This window comes from Saccostrea cucullata, unplaced genomic scaffold, assembly GCF_032062105.1.
Source record: "Saccostrea cucullata isolate Sc308-1 unplaced genomic scaffold, CSIRO_AGI_Scuc_v1 ctg2900, whole genome shotgun sequence".
In the NCBI taxonomy this organism is placed as follows: Eukaryota; Metazoa; Mollusca; class Bivalvia; order Ostreida; family Ostreidae; genus Saccostrea; species Saccostrea cuccullata.
The window spans coordinates 21,339-28,628 of NW_026939229.1; positions in this window are offsets into that span (position 1 = coordinate 21,339).

A 7,290-nucleotide genomic window follows, 5' to 3' on the forward strand; every position below is an offset into this window, starting at 1 on the left:
TATGTACAGGTGAAGTCAACGGAGCCTCCAATAGTAGCTGTGAGAGAGGCTGCAGCGGAAACTGTTCCGGCAATAGTGCCTATAACAAGAAAAAATGCATCTATGCAATGTTGAGAACAGACCTCGTCCTCTTATTAGTAATTTCCTTTGGTTACAATTTACATTATTGAAATCTGAATTCATTCAAAATATATGTCTGGCTACATTTTGAAATGTCAATGATGTTTTCATACTATGAAATCTACTAGTGTATACGAAAGCTGGACAGGCTCCTTAAATTACTGACAAAAAGATTGTAATTTCGAGTATGTACATATGTATCTTGTTTAAATGAGTTACTTATTCTGTTAAAACACATTAGTTTTATCCTTATAATTATATAAACATATAATTATTATCTCGTTTTAAAGGGGCATGAGCACAATTTCAGGTAAAATTTTGAAAATTTATTTTTTTTTTTTTTCATTTTTACGTATATTTAACTAGGGTCTTTCTAATTATCAACAAAAATTTAGTTGTCCAGATACAAGACAGATTGAGAGCTCCAAACTTTTTATGTAAACAAGTTCTGTGTCATGTTTTGTCTACACAGGTTAATATTCTATTTCTGTGATCGTTCAAAGTAGATAATTTTCAAATACAAATTAATTTTAAATACGATTCGACAGTTACTGTTAATTTGCTGGATTTCATTTCTTTATAAAAACTATGTTTTCTATAGTTATGTAAACAAAAATAAGGCACGAACCTTTCGTTATATAATGAAGAACTTAAAGTTCTGTATCTTCTTTGTTCATCAACAAATGATGTTCAATTTTTTTTGCTAATCAATAGATGATGCCTAAGGTAGGAATTGTAAACATTAAAATTGTTTTTAAAAAATTCAGTTGAAACTGAAAGTGTCCATGCCCCTTTAAGAAGTTCACTATTAGTTTATAGTTTATTATAACGACTTAACCTCCTCGTCATAAAGAGTTGATTGTATCGTTATATAATGAGGTCACTATCTCACTCTATCGAGATACATGTATTTTTTTATAATGAGTTACATAACAGGGCATTTCTCTTCGATAAATCTACATTCGTGACCATTGAAATGAAAATTGCATACTTAAAATGATACCATAAATTGAGTGAACGAAACATTGCTGCAAATAAATCTGTCTTTCAATATATTTCGTTGCTCATGGAAATATTCTTGCAATATTTTGTATCAAAAAGTGTTATAATAATCATAAACTTAAAGAGGCTGGGTGGTCGTGACCATTTTTAGACTATTTTGATCTCCTTTAGAAGAAGAGCTCCATATAAAGATATAATTAAATGATCAAATTTTAAAAATGAAAGTTGACAGCTCAGGATATCATATCTAAAAAAATAAGTTATATCTGGTGGTTAATTAAAAAAAATCTGTTGACCCCCAGCCTCCTTAAATCGTTATGAAAGGGCCCCTTCTTTATACAAATTATGCAAGAAGTGAAAAAAAGTTTTAATTTTTTTTTTTTTTTTTTTTTTGCACAATTAGCAAACCTACCTTCAGGAAAAATACAAAGGTATAAACAGCCAGAATATAAAATAAATGTCACAAATTTGTCAGATTCCATTCCTTCAATTTTGTAAACACAAGGATGTACATTTTCCTATTTTTTATTATGAGAAAAATCCTGGCTCATTGTCCAACGTCATGCAAATTAGTGGTGGTTTCGATTGGTGTTATTCAAAACCCCCTTATGAATGACCTAGTTATATTGTTTAACTGTAACATATAGAAGGCCATGTCCAATTACAATAATAAATAAATGATGAATAGATCATGAAACATCAAAACAATTATAATATCGTTCCACCTCCTATTGTAGCTCAACATATGTAAAATGGTTGTTTCACTTTATATTTATATGCTAATGATTACATAACTTTTCAATCAAGTACATATTTTCTCGTACTTTCGATTAGTTGTTTTTCTAAGTGTCTAATACTATCTCTCTTTCTCCCTCTATCCTAACTATGTACATGTAGATCATATATCAGTTTTCAGAGAAATAAATTAAAACTATGAAAACTTTAATTGGAGGTAATTTTTCATTGTTTTCGAGGAGAGACCCAAAAATTTATGACCACCACAAAGTGTAAAATTTAATATGCATTTTACTCAACACTACTCTAACCACGAAATCAAATCCCTACATATCAATATTTTTTCTCAAAACTCGAAAAATTGGCCCGATGAAAACACGTAATTTTACAGTAATTATGTACTCTGCTACAAGATCTCTTTAAAAAAATGATATGTATTGAGTAAAGTTATGATACCTGTCATCATCTATCCGAAATTGATACGCAACGTTTATGTTCCTCAAAATGATTGATTGATTGATTGATTGTACGTTGTTCTTGCTCTTGTACGTCCCATTTGAGAATGTTCAGTCATATAGAGACTTCAGCATATACCGATGAAGGGGTTCAAATTTTGACCTTTACTCGGTACTCAGGCTATTGAGCAATGAGGAATCTGTATTGCACCAACGCCTGACGTCGCACGGGGCCTCGGTTTTTAAGGTATCATCTAAAGGATCTGCAACTTTTTATTCAAAGTTCCGAGTGCATGGCAAAGGAACAGTATGAAAAATGGTCAGTCTTGGCCGAGTTTCAAACTCACGACCTTCCGATCAGGGAGCTAACGCTTTCTTATAATTCTTTCCTTTTTTTTCGAATACAAATTTATTGAACATAAAAAAAATCATACAATGTTCTTAGTAAGAATAATCATAAGATTTCCAAGGGTTTTAAACAAATTGTGAATGATGGAAATTCTGCTTTAATATAAAGGAAAGCTAACAAAACATAATTTGAGCTGATGTTTACCCACCATGTCAATCAGATAATATGAGACGGCAAACTGTTTTCAGTTCTCAGCGCTTTTAGTATATAAAATGAACAGATGATGCCTTTTCTAGACATGAATTAATTGTCCACAATATACTATTTCCCGGAAATATAAATTTCAATGTTTCTTCAATTTTTAGTTTCGAAACAAAAATGGTTTCGCTACCTGATAATTTCGATCTTCCATCTTCTCTGATGAAACATAATTGCGACTTTCTTTATCGTTAGTATCTGTTAAAAAGATGCTGAGATAATAAATCTGGTCGACCGGTCTTTTTGCTGACAAATAATGTTTCGATGGCTGAATTAACGCTTTGGAGTATGGACTTGCTGGATGTCTTTTGCCAGTTGAACATGCATGTACTTCGAATGGATGTCTGTAGCACACTTCTCAATTATCTTTTTTTTCTCTCGAGTATTATAGCGAAGATGTCGAGTGCTCAAAGTGGTTAAGAACCTGTAAATTTACTATATGAACTGACAAATGGTGACTATACATGTAATTTCAACCTGATATACATTGTACATGAATTCCAGCAATTTTATTAGTCCTTTTAAGCCCAACAGGCAATTAACAGCATGCTAAGTCTTCATAGGATTGTGATAGAAACCTCATAAGACGTAAACGTTTTGGATATGTTTGGACAATTGTTTCTTTAAAGAATAACTTACCAGTATTTTTCGATTTCATGATGCGATCAATCGATTGGCTTTCGTGATAATTTTCATAATTAAGGCGTTTATGCATAAAATTATCACGCAAGCCAATCAATTGATCATCGTCATGAAATCGAAAAATCTTACAGTTATTCATTATATTTACATACTCTTGATTCCGCCAATCCACGTGCTACAAGCCACGCTTCTGTCTAGCTATTTGTCCCACCCTTTTTTAACCGCGCCTATTGATGAAACAGTACAATTGTTCCTATGTAGAAATAAAGTACATTAACTTTTTGTAATTTTATCTCGACAATTTTTGTAGATTCTCGTATTCTATAGAATGATCCTTGAGTGTTTAAGCAACATTTCATAAGATTGTCATGCTCCACATATATATCCTGAAATCTGTTGACAAGTACTTTGTATCTTTGAGTATTTATCTTTGCTCTCTGAATGAAATTATGTTTCATCATCAAAGAGCAGCAGCGTATGTAGATCTCTAAGTTCCTGTAATACGTAAATCCGGAATTTTTTTACCTCGATTTGTTTTTGCAAACCTCGGACAAAATCTGTTGAATAATTTAACCTAACTTTTTACGTGTATAAATATGCGCAAATATCAACTGGTGTAAATTGGCACTCATACAGGATGCAAATTGTATGTAAATTTACTCCAAGTGCATTTTTCAGCATGTATTGTCATGTGACAGTTACTTGTGAGTAAAATAAATAAATTGTTGTGTTTTATCATATCATGTTTTATATTTTTTTTTACTAAACCAAATTTAGTAAGACATATACAGAGCCAATACTTGCTGCTTATTTAAATAATTTACAAACCATGAGCATATTTCATTCAATACAAGAAGTACATATATTTATGTACAAAACATGAAGCACTGTTTACCAAATTGAAATCAAAACCACAGAGAGTCTCAGCAGTACAGTATTGTGGTTTTAGAGAAAAGTGTGGCGAAATTAATAATTGTGATCATACTGTTTCAATTGAAAGAACGAAAATTGGGATATTTCCATCATATCTTTATCTGCAATATTTATTAACCCCCCTTTAAAGATGGTAATAAAATGGATGTATCACTAAGACCAGACTCTAGGAAAGACTTCCAGAATCGAACGAAGCAGTAGACGGGACACGCCCATTCTGTAATAAACTGTTGCAAAAGAAATCCACGTGTACTCCTCATTAAGATATTAACAGTAGTGAAGGAAAAACTTCAAGAGTGCTGTGCAACCATTTATTCAAGAAGTGGTGTGAATCAGATGTGAATACTAAAAAATTCATGAGAACTTTTCGACAATTTGAAATCACAAGATTTTACCAAAATTAACAGCTTAAAAACTTACGACTTTTCAACTTTATACACAACCATTCCCCACAATAAATTAAAATCCAGCAGGCGTTTTGATATCGTTGACAGATGCTTTTTCTATAAAATTGGAACTCCTAAATTTACTTACCTGGTCGTTGGTCATTTGCAAAATTATTTTGTTAAAAAAGAGTTTGATTGCACACACAAGTACTCTGAAGTTGACATCAAGAAGATACTTGAGTTTCTGATTTACAATATCTATGTGGTTTTGGAGACCAGGTCTTCCAATAATCTATTGGAATTTCCATGGGGACCAAATGCACTCCGTTATTAGCAGACCTATTTTTGTATTCATATAAAGCAGAATTTATGCAAAATTTTATGCGTGAAACGAAGAAAACACTTGCTGTGGCCTTCAATCCGACATTTAGATATATCGACGACGTATTGTTAATTAACAATGGTAATTCCATTCAAACGTTGACACGATATATCCATGAGTGCTTGAGATAAAAGATACCACAAAGTCTGACACATCTCTTTCATACTTGGACATTTACTTTAAAAAGACGTTAATGGTAACCTAACAACCAAGTTATACGATAAACGTGACGAATTTAACTTTTCTATCGTCAACTTCCCTTACTTATGCAGCAATATACCTTCATCACCTGCATACGGAGTGTAAATATCTCAGTTGATTCGATACGCAAGAGCATGTTCTACGTATGAATAATTTCTGAAATGAGGTAACTTATTGACAAGCAAGTCGATGAAACAAGAATATCAGCAGTCTCGTTTAAAGTCATCATTTCGTAAGTTTTATGGTCGATACAATGACCTTGTCAGCAAATACAATTTATCATTTAGTCATATGCTGACTGACGTTTTTTCATACCAATTGTTAGTCCATTATTTATACAATGATTTGACGATAGATTTTTTCCGTTATATTATGATCATGACAATGAGCACACGGCGGTTGTGATCGGTCAGCAGGGGGTGCTCACTTCTCCATGGCACCTTATCCCACCTCTGATGTTTCGGAGGTCCGTGTTTGCTCTGCTCTTGCTTTTTATTGTTTTATGGACTTTGAGATTGAATACTGTTCGTTATCTCCTTAACCCACTACTTTTCAATACATGTAAACGTGTTGTTTTGTAAAATTAAAAAAATGAATCATACTCCATGATAAACACAATGAAGGAGATATTTTAAACACTTCAAAATGCAAGTCGGTAAACCGTTTAAGCAACCACTTGGCGTGCCCTAATTGCATAATCCGGAATTCTATATTTATTTTTAAAAGTGATATGAACACTTAGTTGTTCAAGTGATTCTTTCTTGTTATTAAGTTACCTCAGAAATATTTTGAGAAGTCAGCTTTTTCACAGATGAATTTTTAACTTAATTTAAGATGCCTGTAATATAAGTAGTATGATCAAAGGGACACATATTTCACCTGCTTTCAATAATTGTTTTTTTTCCTTTAAAGATGTAAAGAAATTTAAGAGTGGGCAGATTTTTATTTACTATAAGCATGATATTTCATGCATATGCCTCCAAAGAAAAATGGCATTCGTGCATGGATGGAATAAGACTGTGATAGAATCGGACAATCAAATGAAATATTTAATTCTTAACCCTAAATGAATAATAAAAGAGAAATCATTAGAATGAAAAATGGGAATAACGAACTGTAATCAAGCTCGAATGTCCTTTGGGACATCCTTAAAGGCTGGTATACTGAGGTTTCCTGTTCATGTAAATTGAAACCTAAGGTATTCGTAAAGGGTAAGAAAGAATGCCTTGAGGGATTGAAACTATAAGGAATATGAATTTCGTACTTTTCTTTTTTTTTATATATTGCATCATTTATTAAATGACTGTCGTATTATACTTATTCTCGTGTAGCTTATCTGATTACGATTTGATTGGCTGATCTGAATATGAGATTTTGATCAGAAAAATCTTTTCAGTTTCAGTTTACAATTAATAATGAATTTTAAAAAAATAGAGATGAATAATGGAATGCATTTATTCAGTATAAAATCAAAATAAAAACGTGTCATTTGATACAAATGAACTAAGTAATCAAACTCACAAAAATTATAAAACAGACTGACATTAAGAACATAAATTTAACATAAATTGGCTTCTAAGAAATCAATGTTAAACAGAAAGGTTACATAAATAGTTCTTTCTCATAGCTACTATACAATAGACGGCTTCAATCAATACCTAATATGCTTTAATATTAGTTGCACAAAATGACAAAAAAGTGAATATCAATTAAAAATAAAAATTCTAAAGTCATACTAACATAAGAAAAATAAGACAACATTTAAATACATTACATCGTAAATGGTAACACAGCCATTCAATGGCGTCGATGTACATATTTGTTCTT